Source organism: Rhea americana, unplaced genomic scaffold, assembly GCF_003343005.1.
Source record: "Rhea americana isolate MKP2758 unplaced genomic scaffold, rheAme1 scaffold_154, whole genome shotgun sequence".
Lineage (NCBI taxonomy): Eukaryota > Metazoa > Chordata > Aves > Rheiformes > Rheidae > Rhea > Rhea americana.
Window position 1 is genome coordinate 546,203 of NW_028185639.1, and position 20,000 is coordinate 566,202.

At 44.7% G+C, this 20,000-nt stretch overlaps 1 protein-coding gene and 1 long non-coding RNA gene across 5 annotated transcripts in view; both read left to right on the forward strand.

Annotated features, from left to right (window-relative positions):
* The window catches only part of MGMT (O-6-methylguanine-DNA methyltransferase), a 161,296-nt gene that overhangs the window by 82,344 nt on the left and 58,952 nt on the right, over positions 1 to 20,000 (forward strand). The gene's annotated exons all lie outside the window — the stretch shown is intronic.
* On the forward strand, positions 11,620 to 14,054 carry LOC146598744 (uncharacterized). Its single transcript, XR_014895215.1, has 2 exons — positions 11,620 to 11,841; positions 13,487 to 14,054. It is a non-coding gene; the product is annotated as an uncharacterized LOC146598744 (long non-coding RNA).

The following is a 20,000-nucleotide window of genomic DNA, read 5'->3' on the forward strand; positions in this document are numbered from 1 at the left end:
TTCCAGGTTGGGAATGAGACGACCGTGATTTACCGCGCGCCCCCSTGGAGCACCAGCAAGTCCGTTTTGTCCGCGTGGTTAGTACGTTCGAACGCGCTCTGTTCTTCGCTTTCGCCGGCGCTCCTTCCGCGCGACGCTCTTCCAGACCTGTGTCAGACCCACCTTAGCGTTTCTGCCCTTTTGCTGGGGTTCAAAGCGCTGTGGAAGGTCAAGACCCCGCACTGAGCGGTTTTTTTATATGTAACAAATTGCCGGTATTGTTCATTAATTTCTGTCTTTGAAATGCCACGTCAAAGCTCCAAAGGAATTCCCGGTGCCAGTGTCCCTTGGACAGCTTCTCACCATGGTCCAGTGCGAGCTCCTGATGAAATTACAGGTGCAGGGAAATGCAGAATTAGAAATATATCTGATGTTGCAATACTTCTGAAGCTAGAGCTGTGCTGATGACAGGACAATTCCATTTTTGACAGTTTAATTTACTGTTGCCAGTGGACAAGAGCAAAAGGAGAACGTGGGGTTAGCCACCTGCCCCCTCGTGCTGTGTTTCACATGCTAGGTTGCAAAATCATGACTCCCTCAACCTGTCGTGCTCAAATGAGAAGGTTTTCAGCTGGGAAAATGGAATACATCAGTGCAGGTAATATTGCCTGACCTCATAAAACAAAAGGAAAAATTGCAGATTCTGACAGCCATTATGAATCTTGTATCAGCATCCAAACGACGCCGAGCCGAGGTGCAGCGCGTGTTTATAATAGGAAGAAAAAACAGGGTTGCCACATTGACTTGCAATATGGAGCAAAAAATGACTTGTCAGTAATTCGTTCTCAGATGTTAAAGAGGCTGTTGAATTTACTGGTATATACACAAGGAACGTTTAGCCTGGAGCGTAGCGCGGAAACGGCGTGTGCGCAGAGGTGCTCTGCCCAGGGTGCTCGTGCAGCGGCACCGCACCAGCAGCAAGGGACGGCGTATTTCGCCTATCGTCTCAAAAACCACCGAGCCTTTCTGATGGAGCGCACAGTGAAAATGCGCGTGCTGCTGCTCGGAACCCAGGTCGCTTGGGCTCTGAAAATCTCCRCGGCCTCTCGACAGTGTTCTCCCGAAGCCCTGTAGCGCTGAGGCATCGGGCTGTATACCCGGTTGCAATTCTGTTTCTGTTTAAAGAAGTAATAATTTTCTTGAACACAGTTATGTTCTCGCTGATTTAAATTAGGTATTCCTTAGCTTTTKATTTCTCGACTGCTTCTGCCCTTCCTTATTCGATGTTGTGAATTCATGCATCTCATGCCTCTCCAGGTTTCTCTGCAGAAAGGTCTGGAAATATGCGTTTTCAGAGCTTTTSGTAAGCTGGGAAAATTAAGGAGGGAGTCGTTTCTCGGCACATACGCTCACGTGCTGGAAATGCGTGCAGTGTTTCTAGTAACCTTTCACCGATGGGGCTGCGTTTGGTAACAGGAAGGCCGCTAAGGAGTTTTGGAGAAAAGGCGTGTTAATCAGATCGGTTCAAAATGCCKTCAGTAATATTGGAACTATTTTTCTTAAACTTGAAAATCCTCCTCTAGCTTTTGCGAGGATGCGTGCTAAAGATCCCCACCTTGATGCCGTTTCTCCGGCAGCGTTTTCCCGCAGTGTCCCAAGCCTGGGCAGAGCTCCGCGGAGGAGGGCCGTGGGAATCGCGGCTCATTTGAGGACCCTCTTCCTCACCACCCTTGTTCCCCCTCTGCACRGCAGCGTCCTCCTCCCCGGGCTGCTTTGGGGAGGGGGCCGGGTGGCAGGCTCGCTTTAGCAGCGCGGCCCGAGCTTCGAGACGGCACCGGAGCGTGGGGAGCAGCAGTGCCGAGGCTTCCCCGGGCTCCTCGGGGGACCAAAGCTCTTTTCGCCTGGGCTAATTGGGGTGGCTTATGTGCGGGCAGGTTATCCTCTCCCGCCGGCTGCAGCGCTGATATTTACCCTCCTCTCCTTYCTCGGATGGAGCCTAATACACAACATAGTGTTGCCGGCCGCTTTGTGTTTGCTGGAACTTAAGTGCACTTGAATTAAATTGCAGCTCGTGAATACGCCGAGAGCCTCGGGACGGATTTTCCCGCAGGAACGGCGCCCGGCGCCTCCCCGGCACCGTCCTCGCCACCGCCCCGCCAAAGGGCGCGCGGGGCACGAGGGCGAAACCCAGGCGCGAGACAATTTGCAAAGGCAAATACGAGAGCAGAGCCGAGGAAATTAGATTTTGTTGTTTCTTAACTGAAGATTAAGGTCTTAAAAATGTCTAAGATGCTAGCTTTTTTCATTCAGGAGGATCATTTATGCATACGAAGTGAAGTGGGTGAATTTACATGTCTATAGTAATGTATATATGCAGTTTAAGCGATCTGGAGGGCCTTACACAAAAGAGCAGCAACTGCAAAAAATCTGCAAAAGAAAATAATGACTTTTATATATATGTGACATGCTAAGAATCAAACTGAGACATACGGTAGATCAGATGAAAAGGTTATCCAACAAAACTGGGCACAGTTCTGGGAAAAAAAAATGTTTAATTACCATAGGATTAAAAAAAAAGCTTTCATATTTCAGTATTAAATTTTTAGCCGTCCATGTTTTGAAAATAAATGTCACTACATAGTCAACTACCGTGATTGCAGCCACAGCTAGTGTAGTTGGACYGTCAAAAGCAAACATGAACTTTCTGGAGCTGCTGAATGGGTATTAAATCCAGATTCCCTCGTTAGCTTAAGCTGGTGGYGCTCTGAACCGCCACCTCCTCGCACCTCCCCTGGCCCCAGGTAACTCCACAGGACAAAAAAAGTTTTCCGTAACTGTTGGTCAGCTTCTGATGGCACCCGTGCAAGGAGGCGTAAGGCTGCTAGGTGCAACRTGCATGGGGCAAATTGCTTTGCAGCTGTAAATAAAGTGCTTTTTCGTAAGCAGAAATTACTATTTAATGCCTCCCCTTATCGCAGTTGGCAACTTGCTTGACTGAARCAGTTGATAAAGATTTTCAGTCTCTTTGGAAAGGATGTTAGGTTTTTCAAACTTTCAGGGTATCTTTCTAAAAATAAACCACGAGTGAGGGAAAAAACCTTGAAATACATTCTTTTTTGAAGACCAAAAAATCCCCTCTCCGTAATATAGAKTTAGATTAAAGACATGGCGCACGTTCTTTTTTCCTTTTATCTCTTATGTTTCARATTATCCCGTGAGTGTGTCTTTTCTTCTTTTTAACAGCTAGAACGGCTTACAAAGGACACTTTAAGTTCCTCGGCTTTCTCCTTGCTTTGTGCGCGATTGTCAGCGTCTGATCCCCAGTCCTGACATGCACAGATGGGCTGGTTTTTCTCCTTCAGATCACCGGCTTTGGACAGCTTCTGTTTCTCTGGCAGCCGTTTCAGCCTGCTCTGTCTTGTCATCTTAGAGTTCAATATCTGCTGCTCTGACGGGAAAAAAAATGGGCTGGGTTGGACCATTGTATTTGGTCTTTTGACCCTCCATGTTGCCCATGAGCAGTGAAGGATAACTTTTGACAAGCCATGTCAGATGTGACAGGCAATCTAGTTGGGTTGAGTGGAAATGTGCTGTACAAGTTTGAAGCCTTAGTTGGGGGCATTTTTCTGGTGTTCAGTGCATTTAAATTGACACCAGGCTTCAGTGTGTTGTTCGTTTCAGAAGTCGTGCCGTAGGTTCGCGGTTCCTGAAAGCGTCCTTTTCGAAGCTCCGGCGCTCGCCGTCCGTGAATATTTTGCATATCGTTGAACCAATCAAATGCAATTTATGCCGCTCCGTTCTTCTAGTTTTCCAACCCTTAGGAGCATGTATTAGGTTTAGTTTTCACAATACAGTTACAAGGATTTCTCATTTTTATTTGCCTGTAGGAAGTTACATTTTCCATGTGTTTCTGTGGACGCCTAGGTCGTGTAAGTGTGACCTGATACACAGCTCCAAATGCACCGTTACAAGTTGTTGAAAGTTGCAAATTGTTCAAAGAGCAATGAAGGAGCTTTGCTAACCTCRAAACTGCTTTTATTTCTGAATTAATTATTCAGATATGTTGATAGGAGGCACATTTTCTGCRCTGTTACACTGACTTCAGTCCAGATTCTCATTATGGATGTGAAAACTTCCCAACAGTCTGATCGAATTTGGGTTTCAAAACCCAATTTGGGTTTCAAAGGAAGTTCCCTTTGAACTTCCACTTTCTCTTACCTTCTGTCACCACCCTGAGTCCTGAGCTTTCTCCTAACCGGTTTCTTAGCTTAGTTCTGCAGCTCTCTGCTTACCTCCGGCTCAGATCAATGCAGCGTACCGATGGGCAGCAGTAATAAATTACAAGAAATTACCTTTCAGATGTCCCATTCCGCTCCGGTCCGTCCTCCTGCACTATACCTTCATTTGCCCGTACGCTGTCCTTGTTCTGCATGTTTCTCCTTCTCTGCTTTCACGCAAATATGTTGGCTTGCGGAGCTGTGGGTTTCCAGCTGGCTTGTCTGAATGGGATGATCTGTTTGACAACCCATTGCTTTGCACCCTGCTTCTTGGAAGTAAAATACGTATTTTGTTCTGCTGTCACTGCCAAACCACACACTTCATTGTCGTCTTGCCCTTTTTAGCTCACTGATTAGTACTTGGCTTGTCTCAAGTTGAAAATGATACAATTTATTGACATGAGTCTTTGGTCCTTTTTTTCTGACCTATGCTAAATCTAAACCACCAAAACTGCCTTTTTTTCTGGAGCTGCAAGTAGAGGCAATCGCGTCTTTCTCAGTATCTCTACTTGAGCCATTTTTGGAAACTGAACAGCTGTATTTACTGAAAGAACTTAATACCGTTTAACTTCAGATGATCCAGCAACTCTTCGTTTCTCTTCCCGTTGTCACAATGACCTTGACCCACAAACTTCTGGAAGCAGAAAACTTGAGAGCCACATCGATTCCGGTTTCAAATGCTTCTTCGGAAAGCCATAGTAAAAACGCACCATTTGGAAAAAAAWGTTCATTTTCTCTTGTTTTATAGCAATTTTTATTGAAGATGTTACTTCTCTGGAGTGGCTGTGACTAGGGCATCTCTTTAATCATCTGAAATCCTTGCCAGCCTTCTCTCTAACATTTTAATTCCCTTAAATCACAACTAATTAAATGATTCAATCAGTCATTCATAAGAATAAAGGTTCCTTCTTGCCAAGAGCAAATAACAGTTCCTCATTTTTAAAAGCTTCCTCCCCCTCCTGCCCGACAAAGCAGGGGAAAACGCTCTTTTCTTTCTTTTGCTTGTTCTGTACTTCCCTGATATTTCTAGAGGAGCTTAGGAAAATAATCTGCATCTTTCATTCTGTTTCCTTTCCCTCTTCTGAATACCCAGGTGAAATGGAAGAAATCTTTTAAGAAACATAAATGTCTTTTCAAAACACTTAATATTACCTGTTCTTGATAAATGAGTAATTCTTGCAAAGCTTATTGCTTCAGATGTGCAGCAGTTATCCCTTCTTTCTTTGCGGTCCATCTCGTCCAGGGATTTGTCTTTCAAAAGTTTTATGTAGGTCTTGGCTGGAGGAGAACTGCACTGCTTTCAGACCCTTACATTCCTCGAGGATCATTTCACAGCCTGTTTAAAAAGATAGCCATTAGCCGTTTGCATGCAAGGCTCCAAAAAGTCAGCATTTACCTGGGGGGGGGGGAGTAATAGCTCCTTACTCAGCATGTGCTTACAGATACTCCTCTTCCATATGGTTTTCTTGCTTCTCTGTGTAAAAATGAGTCAAAATCGTTTAATGGCAGAGAAGACTTCATGTCACTCAAGACAGAAAAAAAATGCTCAAAATTGCAGATACTTTTCTTGACTACCTTCTGACTGAGTTGTTTTGGTTAGAAAACAAAATCTTCTTCCATTTTGCCACAAAAAAAGAAGAAAAATATCTGAGGTCAGTGGCTACTTAAAACTATTCTGTTCCAGCCACAGTAGAATTACTTGAAATTTCAGTCTAGGATTTCACAAAGCATAATTCTTACTGTGGATGTCTCCAGGACATCTCTCCTGGCTTCCAGACGGAGATCTATCATACAATTAAAACCTCAGGAAAATATGGGAAAGGATTTATTTGGTTTGCCAAAGGAAGGGCTTTGTGGGTTCGGGGAAGSGGGTTCTCATGCAGCACCTAGCTTCACTGCAGGAACCCGTTCCCTCCCTAGGAAGAACACAGTGAGTGTCAGGAAAGGTGAGGGGAGGGTTTAACTTTTCTCTGGAAGATGTCTTTTTTTCTGTTTTATTTTTCTAGGGTGGAGGAGGGAGACCGGTGGAGGTTTATCTTTGGCCCGTGCTGATCCTGCGGGGAGAAGCTGGCTTTGTGAGGTGGGGCTTGCCCGTTCTCCCGCCGCGATACACGTCCGGTGTAGCCCGTACGAAGAGGAAGGAGCGGGTTTCTTTTCGCAGCTGTTTGYGAAACGTGATCGCTTCCCCGCGCGCGCTCTTGTGCGGTTACTGGCGTTACTTTGGGGCGAGAAGCTGTGCGGCTTTGTGCACAGTGCTCCGTTGAGCTGGCTTGCTCGTCCTTCTGATCAGAGCGCAGTACAGCCTCTCGCTGCAAATTCAGGTTGCAAAACTGTGTGTTCTTCCTCTCGGCTTTCCGTTTTCATGTCCAAAGTACAGTATTTGCTCTTAAAGCATGCTTATAGCAAACGCAGGTGAATTAGTCCAAAGMGCTTCAGTAATGGTGGCTCTAACGGTTTCTGCTCTTCTCTTTCAAACAGCACGTGTGGCCCTGTAGAAGTCACTCTTGTTCTCTCAAAATTGAAGCGTGCCGGTCCTCTCATTTTAGTCTGTGCCTTGACSCGGCTGATGAACTCCCTACGCCCGTGCAGAGGACGTGGCTCGTGGGGAAGAGGCGCAAAGTGCCACGTCTTCGAGGGGGACTGGACTCTTCCAGGAGGCACTTCCCCGCTGAGGTTCGGAAGGGGGACGCGTACAGAAGCCCGTAAGGAGAACCGGCCTCGCTGCGCGGTGGGCGAGCAGCCCGCTCCCGCTGGGCGGAAGGCCCGGGCTGCTGCCGGCGCTTGCTGTCCGGCCTCGGTGGCACCCTTTGGGAGGGGGGACCACCCTCGCGCCGCAGCTTTCCGCTGCGCGGCGGCTCAGCCGGGGGTAAGCTGGAAGCGTCCCGGCCCTCCTGCGGCGTCGAGGCTGACCTAGGACTTCTCATTCCGGTTGTATCAGCGTGGTTTTCACTAGTCTGATTTGTTCCTTCCTTTTATTCAGTTTTGGAGTGTTATATATTTCCTGCTGATAAAGGCAGCTGGAATTTCTCCTAAAAGATTATTCAGGTTTATGCCTAATTCAGCAGCCAACAATATCTTCTTTTTGTCCTAATGCTAGTAATGACATGGATAATAATCTTCATTCTGTTGACTTAAGGGGAGCTATGAAGACATCAGTGATTATAAAAATAGATGACTTTCTGTAGGTTTCAGAGCCCAGAACAGACTTCCTAGCAGTGGAGGATTTTCTTTCATAATATAGTCTCAGCAGACAGCCACTGGAGCAGAGCTGCGTGTGCTGTAGGACCACACAGTACTGATTAAGTATTTTTTTTTTACAAGCCTACTTTCTGTTATTGTTGAGATTTTTAGTATTATACTGTCCATAGCACAGAAGCCTACTGTTCAGTAGTCTTTCAGTTTTTTTTTTTCTTTTTAACAGTCTAAATGGTTATTAGGCGTAACCCCTTTTCCTGTGTATTGTCAAGGTTAAGTTTTTATAATAGTTGAGATTAGTTCAGCGTAGAGTTAAGATTTACTTCAGTTTCTGCCGTTTTTGTGCAGCTTCCAGTCCTGCGGTAGCTGGATTCAAGTAGATCATTTTATAATGTTAAGCATTCAGAAGAAGCTGGAGATTAAATAAGTCTTTTGGTTTCTTTAATTACAGGCCTCTAATAAATGATGAAATGCTTTTGGAAGGGCATTTATTCTGGAGATGCACGTTGTATTTTTGCTTGCAGTTTTAAGATCTAAAAGTAGGAGATCTGGGCGTGGGGTAATGCTTTCTTCYGAGTCTCAGTAAGAGGGCAAAGACTCTTCCAACGTCTCGATGCCTGTGAGAAAAGGCTGAATTCGTCTTGATGAGGGACATGTGGCCATATGCCACACGCCCTATGTCTGTGGCTCAGCCAGGGGAACCTTCTGAGGTTGGTGGCATGAATCCTATCAGGGAAAGCAGATGGGTGAGTTTTCCAAGGRGCAAGTTTCTTCTAGCCCAACAGAGAGTCGAAGAGGTTGGTCCCATGTCCAGAAAGGGCAAGTGGGTTCTGGCTGTGGTCTCTGCAATTGCACCATCCTTGGACACATTCAAGGCTTTGCTTTCTCTTTGCAGCCSTAGGCTTCCTGCAGCTCTCATGGATGATCTGCTGACACATCTAGAGGCTCGGTAGAGTCTCGCTAAGTCCCTTTGAGCCCCAACCACTCTSGGATCCCCAGAGAGCTGTGTCTCATTGGTGCTGTAATCTGCAGCCTACCCATGTTTGTAGCGACCTTCGTCTCAATAGTCGTGAGCTCCATTGAGTTATCTGCTTTAAAAGGAGCTCCATGGCTGTGTTGCAGGACTTGTGACCTTTCCAGTAGGGATCTTCAGAGGCATTGCCCTCTGACAGCAGCCTTAATGGTAAGCACAAATAATGTGTAACAAAGCATAACAACGTAAAGAAGAGCGCTCCTGTATGTTGGTGCAGGGCTTTTCAGTCATACCAGCAGTGCAACGCTTCTGGGTGCTGATTTTTTTCTATAAATATTGCTGATTTTTTCCTTCATGCTAGATGTAATTTTCTTCATAAGCCATTCACATATGAATTAATAAAAAATCAGTCTGCTGGGTCAGTTAAGTCTTAAAAGACATAGAGCAAGCAGTTGGCAATAAACTTGTCCTTTTTGGCACCTGGAATAAAAACAGTAACATAACAGTACCTTTATATAGTACATAAAAATATAATTCAGGATAAGAATTCAGAGGTCACAGCAAGTGGTTAGCTAAATAGCTCTAGGGAGTTAAAATAGTTTGCTTATACAGAGATAAGGTGATATTTTATGCAGAAAGCCTATGTGTGGTTCCAAAGCGTGATGGTTTTATATACAGTAAAACAACTTTGAAAATAACCTGTGGAAAAAGTTAAAGAAAATTATTTTAGCAGATTGCAAAGCGTGTACATTGAAGCTTGTGRGCTAATTCTGTTGGACTCAAAAATGTCCATTATCCTCTGCCTTAATTAGTGAATTGTATCTGTCTCACATCGTATGAACGCGATATTCATTCATTACAACAAAAGCAGTCTGTGGCGCAAGAAGGTGTCATTATGCTTGAAAACCCAAATGGTGCTTTTTGGCCAGGGAGAAGCTGTGGTAGAACATTTCGTAGGTGTCAAGTCTAGGGGCCAAAGTTGCTCGCTCAGTATTCACGTTGGGCTGTGTGACTTACGACTCCTTAGGGCCCATTTTTACCCAACGCTGTTCAGATTGTATCTACAACTCCAGTTACTGTTACGTGGAATTGGACCTTGAAGCTGCTGCATGTGCTGCTAAAAACGTACCCTCAGAGTCCCCTCCCTTCCCACACTCAGTTTTGAGAACAGTTATCACCGTGTTGCAGAAAAATGTACGTTTTTTAAACGTGGTGTTTTGCCATTAAATTAAGAATGGCAGTCTTTCCCATCTCTGACTTTGCCAGCCCTTTTATCTGTTCAAAGTTATTGCAAATTTTAGTTCTTACTAGCAAGGTTAAAAGTGCACAAGAGCGTTATTATATTACTATATGTGGTGTTGGCTTTGCAGCAGTACAATGCGTAGGATTTACCCAAAGAAATGCTTCTTTTATGTATCAGTGCCAGTGCCAGGTGGTATGTGCCTGTTGCAGTGAGTTTGCATCTTAATGGAAAGTACACTTTCCATTCTTGAATAATCTGTTATTGTCCATTAAAATTAGCTTTTGAATTAATTCAAAGTAATGGCATTGCTGCCGATACGTGTATCTGCATTCTGCAAAACTTTCTTAAAGTTGAGGCTGCCTACCCAAAGCCCTCCATAAGGGAGCTGAAGCTAATTTCCTTTTCTTCCAAAGCAGTTTATTCTCAGCTAAACTAAATCTGAATGAGCTGTTGAACCTTGAGAATATTTTGGTTTGGGAGTGGGTTTTTTTTTTTAGCTTTTTATAATATTATTAAAATTGCAGCTGGCCCTAGATAGTAAACCTAATAATAACTACGTGTTTGCATGCAGTGACTTGTGTACAAATACACAAAAAAGCAAAGTAATTAAATCCTGACAAACTATTTGCTCGAGTCCTTACTCACTGAAACATGTCAGTTAGGTCAGCTAGAAGTAGTCATAAACTTCAGGCAAGTTTGGCAAATAATTTTGAGCGTGGAAAATACTCTGTTTTTTTCTTGAAAATTGAGTTGAGATTTACTTTTTTAAGTATTGTAATAAAGATTCTTTTGCTTCAAGTGTTTTTCAGAACTGCTAAATGCAAAAGACACTTCTCACGCTGCTTGTCACCGGGGCGAGCGGCACAGCTYGTGCGACTGCTCTTCCGCAGCCCCGGCGCTCCGTCTCGGGAGCCGGTGGGAGACCTAGTATTAAAGGTATTTTGACCCGTGTTTCATTGAAGCCGTGGATTCGACACTGATGTTACCTGTAAACATTCAGCACTTTTAAAAACAAACTAAAAAGCCCAAACTAAAAAGCAAAGGCATTGACTCTGCAGGAGGATGTGCATTGCAGTGGCGTATTCATTCACATTTTCTCTTCTTCAGCTTTAAAGTGCAGTTGGTGATCTGGAGGCTTAATTTCTTTCATCAAGAAATTAAGCAATTAAATTCTGTGAGAACGTATTTAAACATATTGAAAAGATGTAGCCAGCGACTGGTGCTAAAAGGGTACATTCCCCATAACGCACATAATAATGTGGTCGTCCAGGGCTYCGTTCATCAGGGCATTTGATTTACATTGGCTTGCCTTAAATTTTATGTAACTTTTCGTGTATCCGAATTAATGTATTTCTACGACTCTGCTCCAGTCACAGAAAAACCCACTTAGTCATGTCACTGTTGGGAAGCCTGGGAACGGGCCTGGGCCGTGGTCCCCGGCTGGAGGAGACTGACCGCGTTTGGTGCGAGGGAGCAGCATGAYTTCTCGGGGCCCGTGCATTCCCGCACATCGCACTGGCAAATTTTCTTACACTTGGGAGACACAAGCAGGATTTGCACGGAGTAAACACGGCTTTGGGTTTGCCGTCCACGSTGTATCTCCTCCTGATCTTGCCGCTGGTCCTGGAGGTGCGGCGTGAGGCTGGGGGCCGTGGCCCGCTGCGACGGGGAAGGCAAAGGCAACCGCCTTGCTTGCTGGTGGGAGTAACGCACCGCTGCATCCCCGAAATGCCGTCGTGCCAATGAAACATGCGGTGATGTTGGCTTTCCTCGGAGTGGTTTTGCGTGGATTGAGTGCCCTGAGCTGTGGCAGGAGCTGGCAGGAGGGAGACCTGCCGCCAGCTGCCTTTGCCAGCCCCTTGCCCTGCTTTAAATCTACAGTAAAAAAACTTTTGGAAGTCTCATTTAGCTTTGCCTCCTCTGTTCCCTTCTGTCCTCCTGTTTACCTGCCTAGAAAAAARAAAGGAGAGGACTAAAGGCGGCTGGAGCTTGCATGGCGTTGCTCTTGGGCTTTGTGGTATCAACTTACCTCTGCGCGTGGGTTCGCTCTCCCCGTAGTCACGGTCGTAACGTCCGTCCTGTTGCAGCCCTCTCTGTGGATCTTTCAGATGAGCAGAGCTTTTCGATACGCTGCTGTTTTTGCTCTTCCACCCTCAATCAAGCCTGGGTGTCAGGTAAGCSGTCCAGCATCCCTCTCCAAGGAACACCCTTCCCCTCTGCCTTTCCTGCCGTGCTGCAGGCTGTAGCCCTCCTAGGCATATCTGCCCCGTTTCCACCAGGAGTTATTGCTGTTATATATTTTACAGACACTTTACTGTCATCTAAGTGGTTTATTTTATTCCCACTGCTAGAAGAAAACTACAAAAAGAATTTTGTAATCTGAATGTGATTGTGGGCAGAGAGTAATGTTTTGAAAAGGAGCTGAGAGTAAATTAGATTCCTGTTTTATTGTGTTTAAGAAGGCTTCTCTATTGTGCCAGGAGTTAACATTAGTTTTCAAAGTTATTAACTGGATGTGGTTTTATTATGACTGTGTGTTTTGTCAATATAGGACTTTTTTTTGTTAGTTTTCTCGGTGCCAGTTAGGCTGCAGCTTTGGCACCACTGAAGTTTAAATATGTAAACTGAGCTCGTGCTGAAAGTTGGTTTAGGTTTTACCTCACTTTCCCATGCAGCAAATAAAGGAAACGTTTTCTTTCCCCGGGCCGGCTGTTTATGGGGAGGCTCCCTTTGGGCGCAGTGTTGCGACGTGTGTGCCCTACAGTGATGCTCGCTCCCCCGGAGCACAGAAATGTACGCTTTGGGGCAAAATTTATCATTAATGGGTTTTCGGTATTTTATACTTGGCTAGGCGTGTTGAAACCCGGCTGGAAAGGAGAAAATACAAAATCACTTCCTTTTTTYTAACACAAAATCAAAACTTACCAATTGATGTGCAGCTACTATAGATGCTCCGTTTGGAAAACACGGTGGTCCTAGAAGTATCTCCACGGAGATAAAATAAGGATTATAACTGAAATACCAAGTTCTTGAGTTTGGAAAACTCCAGGACAAAAATGTGTTTCTAGCATCTGGTCTTGAGCTATAGTGTAAACATCTTGTTAAAAATAGTGTCTTTTAAACTCCTTGGAGAGTTAAATGTACTAAATAGAGTTTTAAGAGGTTAGGAGCTTTTTAATGGTAAATATAGTAGATCTTTTATAGTAGATTCAACCAGCAACTACTACATTCTTTCACCTTCAGCACTCTGGTGCGGTGCCAGGCTTTTTCTGAGARGCGAGTACAGTTAGTAAATGGGGAAGGTAGTGCAGGTCAAAACCGGCATGCGTTTGTCGAGGTAGGAGAAATCATTAACAGTCAACRACTAAAGTAACCGTTCTGTTCCTGAATTTTCATTTTTCGATAGTGGTAATTTCCTAAGGCACAGATACCGTGCATTTTTTCATGTCAGTGYGAGCACGGGAATAAACCGCTGGTGAATTGTTGCTAAGTGGCAGATTTTTTTATTGTTTGTTTGTTTTTAATTGCTTTAAATGACAATTTTAGAGAGTGGACAGGAAATCAGCSCACAGATTTCTTCAGATGTCCGTTTGTTTAGCAGGAAGAAATGCAATATTAAATGAAAAAAACCTTTTCTTGGAGGAATTGACTTAATTATGCATTACTATAGCTTGTGTCTTGCGCATTTAATGAGCTGTTTCTGTGCATCTTTATTGCCATAGCATATCCATATGAGCCTTAATTAACTTTCATTAATTCTATATGCATGCTGCGTAGCTGCCGTGGCAGTTATATGATTCTTTTATCTGGCCTCCTTAGGAGCTGCAGGTACGCTGGCCGCTGTTTTGCAGGTCCGGATGAACGGGCCGGGGTCGGGACGCCGGCCTCCAGCGACTCGCAAGTCGCCTCTGTGCAACATCAGGTGAAACGACTCCGCCGCTCACGCGGCGAGGAGCTCTGTGGTGTGCTTCGTGGATAGACGCCAGGAGGGATGCCAACCCTTCCTCGCAGGTGAAGCGCGCTGAATTCGGGATCCGGCGTCTGTGCCCCTTCTGCGGCTACGTATCAAGTCTGCCTTTAATATTACGCATTTGCTCTTTTACTCAAACCTTTGGGCCCGTAAAGCTTAATCTGTTTTACTGTTTAGTTGTCTTCCTCCTCTCTGAACACACTGTAAAAAGACCATACATTTGCAGTATGGATTTACTAGACTGCTTAGTATTAAATATAAAATGCAAGTATGGACCATATAAAGTAARAGTATTTCACGGTACATGCAAAAACACGGTTGACAGACTAGAGGAGCTTCTTCTGAGCCAAGGTAATGCGATCCGTGCCGAGACCAGTAGATCTCCATTACTAAATAAAGTGCTCTCATGAAGCGTAATATGTTCCTGTGAATTAYTCCATTATCTGCTGAAGGTTCGCACTGCAGTGGCCTACCTTGGTGGCTGCTTATAGCACCGTCTGCAGAACAGAGGTCTGTGCGTATAGTACTTCTGGTTTCTTAGGAGCCTTGTGAATAAGAAAATCCTGTGGCATCTCAAGAACAAGAACTTCCACCGTTGTCACTAGCTTCTCTCTTTTCTGGCCATCTCTGGAGGGGTCGGCTTTTCACAGGCGCTCTCGAGAGGGGGGYGCGGGGCAGCATCGTCCCCCTGCCGCAGCAGTATTTCGGGGCTGCTCTTTGCCCCGGGAGCTGCACGAGCTCCTGGGAAGGCAGGAGCGAAGCCGGCCCAGGTGCCAGCAGAGGCCGGAGTCCCGCTACCTGCAGCGACGTCCCCTTGGCACGTTTCCGCCTGAGCCACGGGCGCTCTTGCGAGAAGCCTGTATTTATTATAGTGGTATTTGGCAGCACTTGCCACATTTAAGCATCGCTTTTCAGAGGTGAGCAAGTTGACCGTAATCTGCTTACCACACAGCTGCAGCAACAGGGCARTGTTCAAGTAGCAGTGGAAAAAGATACGTTTATCGCACTTGTGTGCAGTGTGTGTGTATGTGTGAATATATATGCATGCACAAAATCCCTTTAATACCCTAAGGGAAAAGGACTTTACGAATGCTACGTACACTTGTTAGGCCTCCACCATATCTTCAGCAAATAAGAGAAAAAATAAATTCATTTCTGAGTTTCCRTAAATACACAAATTCTGCTCACGATGCTGTCATAAATGSCTTTTTATATTTTTATTATTAGCCATCAATGCATTAAATAAGGGTATCTTTTCATAACGTGCCCTTTAAGTATGCCRTAGCACCTTCTTTGGTCATTTCCATTAAAGCCTGGTGTAAACCTAATGATGTTCTAGCAGCTTTCCATTTAACAGTAGCACTCATTTCAAATCACCGTTGTGCAAAAACACAGAAGTCTAGTGTGTTTTTCACACTAGATACATCCAGCTTTTCGTCTGGATGTATCAATGCAGTTAGTTTTGAACTTTCAACCATTAAAAAGTGCAGCTGGAGTGTCATTYGTGGGCCGTCTGCTGCACGCAGCAGAGCTGAGCGGTCCAGCGCCTGCTTTCTGCAACGGCAAACCCAGAACTAAAGGTCCTTCCGTGTGTTTCGTCTGACCTGGAGATGGTCGCACTCCGCTCTGTCAAATACTTCCTCCAGAGCKGCTTTAAACCAAGTCACGGAAAACCTGCGTCTTTAAGGAGCCTTAACATAAGGTTTAAAAATAAAGCCTCATCCCCCGAAGGCTCCTACAGGTTAAGTCAGGCCTCCTGTTCCTCGGGCTGTATTTTCCGCTTTGTGCAGYGGTTGTTTCTGCTGGTAACGGGAGTATTTTCCCTCCTCACATGCAGCGGTTCAGCCTGGTGGATTTGTAGCTGTGGCTGGGAGGATGTCAGAGACTGCAGCATCCCTGTGTGTTGTGTTGGTGTTTGGTGGTCTTTGAACGTGAGAAGGGTTCTCCGGGTATGGGTGACGTGGCTACATGACTGTTTACCACCTTCCCCTTTGCAGGCAGCAGGAGTCCAGAATTTAGTCCATGAAGGTATCAGGGCTGGCGAGGTTTTGTATTTCTGAAGTGGCGAGCTGGGTTTCAGAGGGGAGAGATCTTGAATATTTATCGCCCCGGGGATGCATGGCTTATTTATGCCATCTCGAGACCCCTCCCATCCTGACATCTTACTCTACGTGGTGAGAAGGTACTAACGCTTYGCTAGTGATTGCCCACACGTTCACTGAGCAGCTGCAGCAAGAGCACCGGGGTGCACCGGGTCCCCGAGAGCCGGCGCCCCGGGAGAGCGTGGCRTCAGGAACATGTTGTCCGGAGGGATTAATATGTGGAAGAAAACAAGTGTTATTTAGTTACAAGCTTTATCATCACTCTCCTGAATGGAGATGAGAGAAATGTGTATTCGTATACTTTAATTTAAAATTACTTTTTCTTGCCCTTGCTACTCTTGCTTATTGGAATGCTGTTGCTGGGAATGATAAAATGATGGTTTTTAAAGTGTGAATGTTTTTTAGGAGCTGCTACTTAATAGTTTGGAACAAACTGCTTTGTCAGTGAAGAGTAAAGCCATTGATTTTTCTTCATCTGACCAATTTCAAATGTATGTTTACAGGGCAATATTTCTASTGTGTGTGTATATTCACACACCTAWTTTACAAAAGTTCAATTTTGAATGAATCAGACCGGTTATGATTGGGAATTGCTCCCAAATTGTTCGCTTGCCTGACTCCTATCTAGCTTCTGAACTCTGCTTCTGAAACGTACGTGTTCTGACATTGAATTTCGTATGGAAACAAACTTATTTTGGGGAGGACGTAAGGTAYGTTTTCAGGTGGAAGTGGAAACGAGTCTCTCTTTAGCCTCGTCTAGTTTTCTGTTTGTTTTAATGCCCAGTTCTTGTCAGAAGCGATGTTAACAGTGGGATTGCTTGTGTCAACAGGCTGCTAGYGTGTTAGTCCCCTGACCTGCGCTGTCGGGACTAAGGAAAGGTGACGGTTTAAAATACCCGGTTTATTCGGAATGACCCACTGCCGCTGCCACCGGTGCGTTGGAACTGGTGGCCACACCAGTGAGAAGTGTGGTGGCATAAAAACCGCAGTGCAGTGCAGTTGGTCATTTGTGCATTTTATGGCCCACCGAAGTGGATGTGCAAAGGTGAAGAGAATTAATGTCCTGAACGTTTTGCAGAGCTTTCTCCAAGGTTGCTGCCTCTGGAGGCCTCACCTATGAACAAGTTCTTCTCTACCGTAGCTCTGTGATTTTCTGCATGCGCTGCCCAGGCTTTTTCAGGCCTTCAGACAACTAAAGGACTTGACGGGTACCTAGAAAAACAAGCCTGTTTTCCCTAGGCTCAGGCTGTTATGCAGGTGTTCTCACCTTCTCAGGAAAAAATTTAGAGACCAATAGCATTAGAAGGTTGAAAATCTCTTCAGAAACTAGAGGCAGCATTGCTAGATTAATAATTAATAGGTTCAGATGACAAAAATGTGAAAATATCTCATTCCATTCATCTTTCTAACGGTACTGGAACACTCGCTTGTCCTAAAGTTTCGCTGTGATCAGACAAGARTGGGAGGATTAGCTCAAGCTTAAGCCCAGAAGAAGATGAAGTTGTGCTGTAGGAACTGTGGCAGGAGCTAAGAACGGTTTCAGATTTCACTCCTTCCAAACACAGGCCGATTTCCTTCATCGTTCTTTCACACAAAGCAACATACGGCATCCTCCGAACTTCAGTAGTCTTATTCAGCAAATAATTTCAGAAGTCTCAAGTTTGTAATGAAACCTAGCACCGGTATAGACTAGATCCCGTCGTAAAGTTCTCATCCAGTGCAAAGTACTTTGTCTCGATTTCCTTTTTGGGTTTTATCCCCTTCTGCCTACAGGCGTATTCCTTTCGCCGTGTTGCTTGGTCTCTGCTGGTAGTGCTGGTCACAGCTTTCGAATAATTGATTTGTGTGGTTATGCCACTTCTCTTTAGTGTAATAATTTACTGTAATATTTTCTCCAGAACTGAACCCTCCCACTGAAATACTGTTTTAATTATGGGTTCTTGATCGCTCTTCAGAAGTTTGTTTTCAATTTTTTGATGGTAAGCAAAACACAGGAATGCATGAAGTGTCTTGTCACAACTACATACAACTCCATGACCTGCTTTGCGGTGACTACTGCTGCTGTTTTGTTTTGTTTTGTTTCTTGTGCTCATGTAGATCGTATTTGCCTAGTTTTTATGAGACTGTCGTAAGACATTTTTAATAAAAGGGTTTRCTGGTGTCTGGATATGGTGCATCTATTGCTCCTTTAGCCATGAGGGCGTTATTTAGTGCTGCAAATACTGCATCTCTGTATCCTGTAAGCTCTGTTTGGATGTATTTTGGATTCTTACGGCAGTAGGTGTGTTTTGTTAGAGTAAATGTTCTCCCCACTTAAGTCCTGACAAAGTGTGTCGTATACACTCTGTTGCTGTCGAGAAGTTTGATCCGGGAGATGCAGCATGAGCACGCCGTGGTGCTCTCCCCCCGGTCTGCCTCCTGCTACCCCCTCGGTGTGCGTCCCTCTCCTCGGGATGGTCACCCCCGGTTTTGGCACACCTCACCTCTTGGCTTTGCTGCTCTCCTTCGGGCGTCCCGTGGTGTGTGGTGTCCCAGCGAGGACACCACGCTGCGGGGGACCTCACCGCGGCTGGAGCGGAGTGGCTGTTCTCCACGTGGTGGGTGCRTGCGATACTCCGGATGATGCATCCCAGATCAAGACCTACCTTGTTTTCAGTAGTATCACACTGTCGACTTGTATTAAGTTTGTAGCCCGCTACGGTTCCCAGGGCTTTCCTGAATTGCTGCTGCCTCGTTATTTAACAGTGCTTGCTTTGTGTGTGTGTAATTGATTTTTCCTTCCTCGTGGTAATATTCTGCACTTGATCGTGCCTCTCTTATCTCCTTGGTTGTCAAAATAATTTTGAATTCTGATTCTGTCACGTAAGCTGCTTGGACTGTATCCCAGGTTGACGTTCATTGGATTTTTAAGTATATTCTCTAATGAAATCATCAACAAAGCCAGACTCCAACTCAGGCCTAGCCAAATATTGCAGAATCTATGCTTGTAATGCCATCATGGTTTGACAGTGAACCAATATTTAAATTAGCCAGTATATTCAGCTATATCATACTGGCAGTTAAAACATGTATACTGAACTGTTGGCTTACATTCCTGCAAAATACTAGGTTGCACACTAACATTTCTGTTCCCCTTGTAACCACTGCAGTAAATACTTCTGCTTAAATTTTTTACAACTCTTCTTGGCTTTCACCTTAAGCTCTATTCCTGTAGATTGTATTTCCCTCTTTTTTATGCGAATGTCATAAGCAAAGTTATATAAAGCCTTGTTTAAAGTCAGCATATGTTGCCCCTATTGCTCCCCCTTATCCAGGAGGCCAATTATCTTGTCAAAGAAAAAAAAAACAGATTTGTTTGSTGGTTTATAACCTTATGAACCTGAGATGCTTATAAATATTTTAATGATTTGTTCCRTTATCTCTCCCGATATCAAAGTTTGACTGGTCTATAATTTTTTCCCGTCTCCTTTTTTCCACTGTCTTTGCTGTCCTGTAGGATCTCATCTATCCTCCATGAGCTGTCAAAGATGGTCGCTAACTGTTCAGTATTTTAACGTATTCTGATGAATCATCACAGTGTCAATTAGGATTTTGAGACTGGTTTCAGTGTAAAGTTCTGTGGCATCAATAAGGTTTATTTATGATGATTATCTTTGCTGTTTGACAAGGTTTTGTAAGCAGTTATGATCAGTACCTATTGATAGATGATTGCATGCAACATTAATGTTGMGGGAGTTAAAWGTGCGTGTGTACAAAGAAACACAAWTTTTTTRTTGTAATTTAGGGATGTGGTTCACTTCTGCCAGCTACATGGATGTATTAGTACAGTTTTTAAAGTACATTGCATAATAAAATACAAAATTTAATGCATCAAGTTAATTTCATGTACTTTCACCTTGGTCTGATTGGTATAAATTAAATTTAGTATTAATGATTTTATGCTGTCAAAATGCAGTGCAAAAGCCTGTGGTTCCCACTCGTACATGTGTTCTTGACTACTTTCACTGCTGCAAGATTGCTGTGTATTTTGATAGTCTTGGTTGTTTAATTCATCAGTAGAGGCTGGAAAACTTTGAGGTATGGACTTTGATGCGGGGTGGTTACGCCCTTCCCAGGGACCAGCTGGCCGGTGCCTGCTTTTGGGCCTGGTTTTTGGAGACATCTCTTAATGGGGCTTTGTAGCTGGTGCACGAGCGAGGTTAGCCCGGGCTGCTGTCGTCCCGTTGTCTCAGCAGCTGCATGGCAAAAAGTCAGGTGCCAG